General features: G+C 43.5%; 1 long non-coding RNA gene across 3 annotated transcripts in view; it reads right to left on the bottom strand.

Annotated features, from left to right (window-relative positions):
* Positions 1–4,874: 4,874 nt before the first annotated feature.
* The window catches only part of LOC113480229, an 80,499-nt gene continuing 76,189 nt past the window's right edge, over positions 4,875–9,184 (bottom strand). For all 3 annotated transcript variants that reach the window (XR_003398440.1, XR_003398442.1, XR_003398441.1), the window contains 2 exons: positions 7,050–7,272; positions 4,875–5,957 (listed from right to left, as the gene is read on the bottom strand). This is a non-coding gene — a long non-coding RNA (uncharacterized LOC113480229). The remainder of the gene's footprint in view (positions 5,958–7,049; positions 7,273–9,184) is intronic.

The raw sequence follows: 9,184 nt of genomic DNA, 5'->3' as shown, positions 1-9,184 counted from the left end.
GGGGGGGGGGGGGGAATATCATCTCTCCATCTTCTAAAAATAGCTTCCTTTTGGCTAAGTTGTTCCTTTATGTCTTTCCTTGAGAAAGAGGTGATGAGCAGAATACTGATTGGGAATCACTAGCAGAGGCTGCCTCAGGAGCATCATTGAGAGGCACATTTCTCCCACAGCCTCCTGGTTTTCAGACAGAGGAAAGGGTATTCTCCATCTCCTTTCTCTCAAGGTTGGAGCAGCAACTGCCCGCTCCCCGCTCCTCTTCATCCATTCAACTCTCAAGGCTTTCCCTACCCAAGACACAGACAGCTCTGCTCAGTGCCTCTGGGCTGGCCGAGCTTCTGAGCTTCACGGGAAATCCAGCGTGGCCCCAGCACTTGCTCTAGTCTTGCAGAGAACTGCCAACAGGACCTACAGACACGCAAGGAAGGGAAGATGCATCTAATCAATCCTCAACAGTCCTTCACTGACTCATCCCTTAACTCCGTGCCGTTAATTCTGACATTCACAAATGCAGCGGTTACATCCTGACCGGGGTTAAGCCGGGGAACACCCATCCTCAGTCTGTTCTAGGTCCAAACCAAAGCTTCACGGACCAAGTGAAGCCGGCCTCACATCATCAAGTTTAGAGTCAGGCATGGCCACGCAGAGTTCACACAAGATCCACTCCACTTCTTTGAGATCTTTCCATGGCTTGGCCCCAAAGCAGAAGAGAATTTAAAGTCATTTTTCATTTCTGTATTTTTTTTTAATATGCAAACTGATTTCAAAGGCCTTTGGAGGGGGACATCACCATCCTCTCCTCCCATGGGCCGAAGCCACCGAGATCTTGGGGCTTCACTCAGAGGCTGCGAGGAGACGGGAGATTTGCTTTTCTACACAACCACCTGAGCTCCTCTGGAGGAAGAGCTTGGGCAACCAAAACGCCTTATTGTCCCACATCACAATGTTTTCCATTTTCCCCGAAGCACGGCGAAACGGAGGAAAAGCGTCAGCACTGGTGGTGCTTGAGCTATATAGGCTGTCAGGGAAGGGAGTGACAAAAGTCAAATGCTGTGCTAAGCATACGCTTATAGCCAAATACATGGACAAAAGGTCAAATCAAAGACTATCCACGGATTGGAGGTTTATTTCAGGACCCCTTCTATCACGACTAGGGGAACCGCAGCCCTTTCAGAAACAAGCTGTTCCTGCTATTGCTGGCTTTGGACAAAAAGCATACTGCTGCTAACCTCTTACATAAAGTGAGCAGACAAACAGCTGAATTGCTGACCCCTAATGGCCTTTTCCCTAGGATTTGTGGGTTTGGACAAAGAAGCCAACATTTTACATGCAGCCCTCGATGGAGTTTGGAATTGTGCAGAAACGCTGTTTGGAGTGCACACTCTTAACTCAATTGTTTGTGTACAATGTTTCTCCTTTCTGATGCCAGACACTGTGGGTCTCCGGGTTATTTTTATTTATTTATTTATTAAGCTGCTTGGCCATACATGACTTTGAAGCCCTGTCCGTACCTCTGCTGCCGTTAATATTGTGATATAAGTACAAGCCTGCAGTCAGGGATGTTCCTCTTTGTCACAGTCCATCCTCTTTCCTCAGCTGAACACTCAGAGCTCAGTAGATACGGGCTCCAAAAAAAATGATTAAACACTTCTTGGCTACAAACGTGCAAGTCTTCTGTGACTGAAAGCAAGGAGCAGGCAGCAATATGCATCAGGTTTATGTTATGAGTGGGAGATATTTAGCAAGAGCAGTTGACTCAGTCTGAGTTTTGAATAAACAATTCTCTTCACCCTTACTCACAAACTGATTGATTTAACAGATTTTTATAGACTTCTGTCTATTGGCAACAGATACAAAACACCCGTAAGGAAGTGGCGTTTCCCTCCGAGGGGAGAACCACGGGCAGACCTCAGGCACACAGTGCCAACCTGCAGTAAAGCAGCAGCTTTCCTTAAACCCCAGGCCCCCCTGACTCACCCTGCTCAAACCCCAGTGCCTCCAGCAGCCTGCCCCCATTAGATCCATTAAACCCCCTCACACACACTGGTAAAAGCACGCACCGCTGCAGAGTATTTCAAGGACCACACACATCACCTATCACCGACGTACTGGATGTTTTCAAGCATCCCCAAGTAATCAAGCCTCGCACCTCAGAGGATGAGAAAGTGCAAGCGATCCAACATCCAGCTGGTGTATTTACACAAGCTAAGGATGAAAGCACGAAACACTACAATACTCGAATTCAACAATAACAAAACAGCATTCAGGCATAACAGCCAGCACAAAAATCACCATTGTGCGTTTGGTTTCCAATCATTCGAGCTCTGAGCTACTGAAAGCTACAGCATACACCGTTCTGTACTGTTCGGCTACACCCAATCCTACCTTTGCGGTTTTGTTTTAATTCAAAGACATGCTAATTGTTGTGAACTCACAAAGTATTACCTGGAATAACACTTCAAATGCAAATTAAGGGCTCTGTAAAATTATTGTAATGCAAGAGTACCGTGGTTTATTAACAGCAGATTTGCAAGGTTAATTTTCAATTATGTATTTCTTATTAGTTTCCTAGCTGTCTTGCTATTATTAAATTTAAAGAGGAAGATACTTTCAATGTGTCCAGCTTCTGTGGCATTATTACTGATAATTATTCCTATTTTCCAATTTGTGTTACTCTCCGTCTTGCAAAATTTGTAATTAATGAGCAAATAATTATAGCAGCACTTACTAGAGCTGCTTTAGTTAAAGCTGTGTCAGCTTTTGCATTAGGATCCCCATTTTTCAAGGGTTTATAACTCAAGCATAAAAATTCACTCTGGGCAGAGCCTTATTATAAGAGCTGTCTGCTGAGCATGATTTTTTTGTTGTTGTTTTTAAAATGCTTCTAAGCAGCATTATTTGGTTTCTTTTAGAAGTTATGGACTTTTTTTTTTTTTTTTAAATCCTAAACTTCCAAGGACATTAAGTTTACAGCTCTCTGTTTTTCTATGCTCCAATGTCTCCCAAATAAAGACATTTTATTTTAAGGTGAATGCATTCACCTTTAAAAATATGAAATAAGATGCTTCAGCATCTCCAAAGACCAGAACCAGGTTTTTAATGCCTGGTGGTCATTAGCTTTACAAAAAAAGACACAGAAGAGAGCTTGACATTCAGGGATGTTTATGCTGATCCCAACCAGTTAAGCATTCATGCACATACTCAATTAAAGCACGAGTGGTCCTTAGGAGTCAACAGGCCTGTCCACGCTCTCCGAGATGCACACGCATTCACTGCCCTGATTCAGCAAAACAAAGCCTCTCTTTTGACACAACTTTTAGGCTGTCCCTATTCACGGCAAACCGTTGTCCAGACGCTTGAGAAAACTGAGCATCACAGGGCTCAGTTCTTCGGGATGCTGAGGACCCAGTGGCCCCTAAACCCACAGGGTTTAAAAGACTCAGCACCTTCTTGATGAGGTGCTCAGCATCGTGCAGTGTCCCGTCTGGTGCCAGCGTAAAACTTATCACAAAACTGTTACTTGACTTCCGTCTGGAAGAGGGAACCCAAAAGACAAAAGCAGCAGATTCCAAAACACAAGGTTTGTTATGCGCCCCGGACACTTTGCCACAAAATAGAATTTGACAGCTCTAGAGCAAATGGATTCTGCAAAATTTAGGTGCTATGGGAGAACTCATCCCAGCTCTGAACATCCTGCATGGTTAGTCATCCCCAAAACACCAACTGACTGGTGTCCCTCATCGCTGCCTGGTATTCTGTACACCTCCTCCTGCAAAGAGCCTTGGAGCAGTCCCCTAGATCCTAGGAAGCCACTCTGAACCAGTGCAACCTCAGCACCGAGCTGAATTAAAGCAAGACCACCGTAATTCAACAAACAAGGAAACAAGTCAGCAGTGCTTGTCAGCAATCATCTTCAGTTCATTTTATGTGAACTTTAAAGAGCAGAGTGGAGTAAGACAATTCCAGCAGCAAACAAACAGCAAAAATACACACAAAAACCCCCCAAGTATTAATGGGAAACAGAGACTATGGCAAAAGCAAGGAAAAAAAAAATGAGACCTACCTGCACCAGTCACAGCAAACTGCAGAAAACAAGGTTTGTCTTCTTGAAAACCCAGACAACTCACCCCTCAAGCCTCCACACCAGAAGAGAGGTAGAAGGACTCTGTGCACCTTTTATTTACTTTCCTCTTACTACCATCAGCTGAGGCTCTTCACACCCTCGTTTGGTGTAATTACCTCAGCTTTGGGTTAATTGGGGACTAACCCGTTAGCCAATCCAGAGCCGTGGTCCTGGAACCCTTTACCACAATGACTAAAGGGGGGGAAAATATATCTTCTTACTGGCACCATCCTCATGACTAAGCTGTATTTAATAAGCTTGTGCTATCGTTAGCAAATGCACCGATAATTTGCAAACTTTGCCACGTTACAGGAACATTGATATCTTTATTTCTGTAAAGCATGTATGTAGAGCCTGGCCCAACTATGGCTGATATTTCTAATGTATAATAAACCCTTGCCATACAAACCGACTCTTCCTCCTCATTTTAGGTGGCTGTCTGTCTTTCAGGTAAATATTTCCTCTTGCTGACCTAGTGTCGTGAGCTTTCCCAGTTAAGATTAGTTTGCTGAATCTAGTCAGAGGAATCTATATGTGCTGATATTTCCTGGTTGCTGATGGCCTCGCATTTTGACTGTAACCATGGTGCTGCTGGATTTATCATGGCTGGATGGCACAATGTGTATCTCATTATTCTTCCCTGGCAGCTTTGTATAGCTTTTATTTAGCTGTAAAAATAATTTACATTTCTTGAGCATCTGAATTAAAGATAAAATAGAACTATGACATCGAGAGCTGGAGATTTTATGCAAATTTATTTATAAATATAAATCACATTTAGAATGCAAAATTACACAAATGTCTTCTACAAATCGCCCATCTCTTAAAGAAATTAATTCTTTACTTTTTTAAGAATAATGCCTTAACATATTATCTACATAGGTGCCACGTGAATGGAAACTTGGTTGAAAATCCAAAGTGAAATTTGGGTACCCTGGGTTGCCGATGAGATCAGTTGTGTGACAAGGAATTTTTTCACTTCTACGTCACTGACTTGAAATTGCTGAAGGTCACCAGCCCGTGGCACTCTCCGTCAGCTGCTCCCAGCCTGGGGTGAAATTCTGGCTCCGCTGAAGTCACCGGCAAACTCTTGGTTGGCGTTACCAGGGCCACAATGTGTGGCTGTGATAAGTGACGTACAGGAAACGCAGCGACGTCACGCGTCCGCCTCAGTGCTCCTGTACCCGTGTCACACACACAACCCAGGCACCTGGCCCAACAGTTGTGTTATTGGAGTATTCCACAACAACATTTATGGGAAAACCCAGCTACTTGCATCTACCCTGAGCATCATGAATCCAGGTGATTTAGATTGTCTTTTGGGATTTCAGAATGGTATAGCATATACATCTTAGCGTGGGATACAGGAGATGGGGTTTTTTTCTCACTATAAAGCTATTTTCAGCAAATAATCTAACAGCAGTTATTTTGATTTCAAAACTCTGATAGATTTTTTGAATACAAATATGGTCTCATAAAATTTCTGTTAAAACTTTTGACAGTTTCTCTCTGCTCTAACCTCAGGCTTTTCCATTCAGCCCCTTCTGGTGTTCGTTATTTTAACATTGTCTCCTCTTACACAAGATCTCTGCTTTATATTTACGGGGGGGAAAGAAAATCAGTGGTTGTTTACTTGACTTTCCAATAAAATAATCCGTGTAAGGTCTCAGCTTTGATGAATAATTTGAGTATAACATCCCTTCTGCTTGGTGGAAGCAGCATCCAAACCATCTCAGAAACCTCCATGCTTCCCATCCTTCTGCCACACTGAATTCTCCGCTGTGCAGTCCTATTCCCATTGTACTTCTTCCAAAAATAAAAGATGGAGAATTGTTTCCTAAGGGGAAAAAAAAAAAAAAAGTATAAAAATATTAACTGCTAATGCCCTGCTCTTCCTTTAGCTCTGCTTCCACATTGAGGCCAAATACAACTCTTGAACCAAAAGTAACACAATAAATTAAATACTTCTCCTTTAGTCAGAAAGCAGCTCAGTGGGGTGTTTGCCACGCTGGACCTGTGTAACCCACAGGTTTACCACCCAAATTTCTGAGCCTCTGCTCATTATACTACAAATAAAAGCATCCAGCTGCATTTCGATATGTCCTGCAGATCACTTGTAGACAAAGTCAGCTATCCTCTCTGACATATTAAAATAGATATTTGAGCATTTCGTGTTAACTGATGTGCAGTTTAACTCTGCCTCTTGCCTGCCACACAGCGCTGCTTGTTTTTCTGTGCATACAGCTGGGGTGAACCACAGGACAAAATCCTTCCCAATTTGCAATTCTCCTGCCTGCAGCTTTCCTGACAGCTTGGGGAGAGCCCAGGCAGAGAAAGTCTGCCTGTGGAGCACCTCAGGAGCCCTTTGAGCTTCAAAGATTATTTTTAATTATAGATTTGGGCATTCAGCAGACAACAGGCTGATCTGGCCACCCACACCTCTAAGGACTAGGTAAGACAGAAAAAAAAACAAGATCCCCATGACCATTATCACGTGTGCTACTGCTTTAGGGGAATCTCCACTTGCCTGTAAAAATGGTACCTCAATACCACAGTCAGTGATAAGAGTTGGGAGCACAAGGAAGACAGGCTCAAGTAAATTTTTCTTTTCAAATTGTAATAAATAGCATGTTTTAAATTTGTTGGGTTTTTGTTTTGTTTTTTTTTAATTTCACCTTTGGAGAAACCGCACAGGAAAGAAACAGGATTACAGCAGAATATATTCACAAAATGACCCTCTGGAATTTACCAGGTTAGAAACTTTCTGTCAGTGTTTTTAACCATCCCACAGAATTCCTTAAAAGAAACATAATATTTGATTAAGACTCACGGAATCACCTAAAACAGAAGCAAAATGGATATTCTGGTGGATTAACACTGAGGACGTGCTGCTGATTTTTATACACACGGTTTACCAGAAGTACAATACCTTTGCTTGCCAGTTATTGCTTCATCAGCACAGCCAGAAGGTGCTGCAGGGTTGTGGGCAGAGTGCAACCGCACGCCCCAACACCACATTAATCTTGATATTTGCAGGGTAGAAACCTCCACTGTGAGGAGCAGGTGAGTGGTGGCTATGGATGTTCAGCTTTGCACCCTGGCTAGTACTGGACCGAACACATTCATCAAGGCGTCTGAACAGTGGAGAAGAACTGGAGAAAAGAAAAAGGGAGGAAGAAAGAAAAAAAAAAAAAAAGTGCATGAATGAGAAATATAGTAATTAAGAAGAGCCAAGTCAACTGGAGACTGGTTTGACGAATATAGAATAGTTTTACATCTCAGGAGGGAATAATACTGTTACAACCTCAGACAGGGCCTGAGGCCCCAGTCATGAGGAGTTTAGGTGCTTCAGTCCCATCACAGACAATTGGATTTAAGCACATGTTTAAGTACGTGGCTGAGCAGGGATGGTTTGTGAGATCTCTATAAAAGCACAACCTTCCATTCTCCCAAACCATATGGGTTTGACTTCCCATATGGAGTGACAAAATAAAAATATATTCTAAAAATAGCTCTCAAAAAAATGCACTGGCTGAAGGCTGCTTCCTGTGCTACAATTTGATTAGCCTTGTGTTTTATTTCTTCAGCAGCGATTTCAATTTATCTCTGATTTGGAGCATGAAAAGCTGCTTTTATAGTTGTAAGCAGAGGAGAAAAAGGCATCCGGGAAGCAAATATAGAGAGCTCTTCTGGCTTTATAGTAGCTGCAGGAACAAGTAAAATGATTTTAGAGCAGCAGAAAACAAAGTGATGCTGGGAGATGATCTATCTTTGCAATCTGTATTTAAGTTCCCTGTCAGCCCCTCCGCGAGTGCAGAACATTACATATTCTGTGCAGCTCCAAAGTAACCTAAAGGAGCCAAAAATTGTCAGTGCAGAAATCCCCTCTGCGGAAGGGATCTCTGCCAGCATGGCTCCCGCCCTGCTCGGTGCGGCGGCCGCACGCGGCTCCTGACAGCTCCTTCTGTCCACCGCGACGAGAGGAGCTGGAGGAGCCACTCCCGCGGTGTCGCAGCGTTGATGGATGGTATCAAACGCAAACATTTCCATTTGGGCTCTGCTGTAAGGCACTTTCTTAAAAATCATAAGCTTTGTTGGTTTGGTTTTTTTTTTTTAAGAAAATAAAATATAATGGAAATTTTAAAAATTCCTTCCCGCTTCAGCTGGGTCAAGGAGTAAACCATCAACCAAGCGTCCAGGGAGCTGCTTGTGGCATCTAAGACGGGGAACCACTGGCTTTGGAGGAGGTGAAGGAGGGGAGACCAGTCTTGGAGGGAGCCTCCTACCATCAAGTTCTTACTTGACAAGTCAAGAAGTCTCACATTTGGACGTACCAGGAATTACTTTCCCCCACCTTGGCGTTGGAGGAGAGCTGGGGAACGGCACCACAGCATAAACACAGCATCCCTCAACAGCAGCTGGATCTTGACTAGATGAAAGAACCGGTCCTACAGTGGCCACGGGGTTTTCCTGTGCTTGCTCTGGGACCGACACAAGGCATCTCAACAAGGATCTTTCCTTGAAACTCCTGTGACTCCGTAAGTTGCCCATGGATGCCTGGGCTTTGCTGCTCCCCGGTTTGAGTTGCTGCCTTAGGCTGAAGACTAGGATTTAACACCTACCCCTGGTCCAGCGGCAACATGAGCACAGGCAGCGGTCATTTATTGTTGTGGGCTATGCAGGTCTGCCTAAATGTTTTCATCCTCATCGCCTCTGAGAACGCAAGACAAGGTAGCTGCTCCGGCTAGAGACATACATTTCTCATTATTTGTGTCTTTTGCTAAAATAAGGACATGAATAGATGGATAGCAGATAGACAGATAAGTAAAAATATTCGCATTCAACTTTCCAAGATGATGGAGTAAGTCCTGTCTTGCTTTTCCAACATTTCAGTTTTCCGACATCCGTGAGTTTGCTTGTTTTTATGCAAATAATAAGCGTGGATTTCCTGCAGGCCTGTGACACCGCTTTAATAATGCACACTCTGGAAGAGCTTTCTGTCTTGTTTCTGGGTTAATATTTGTTGCTGTGGTTGCAAAAGTGAAATAAAACTAAGAAAAAATG

This window comes from Athene cunicularia, assembly GCF_003259725.1.
Source record: "Athene cunicularia isolate RWA chromosome 4 unlocalized genomic scaffold, athCun1 chr4_part3, whole genome shotgun sequence".
Taxonomy (NCBI): domain Eukaryota; kingdom Metazoa; phylum Chordata; class Aves; order Strigiformes; family Strigidae; genus Athene; species Athene cunicularia.
The sequence above is the reverse complement of the archived record's forward strand: the minus strand, read 5'-3'. Positions and strand labels throughout refer to the sequence as shown.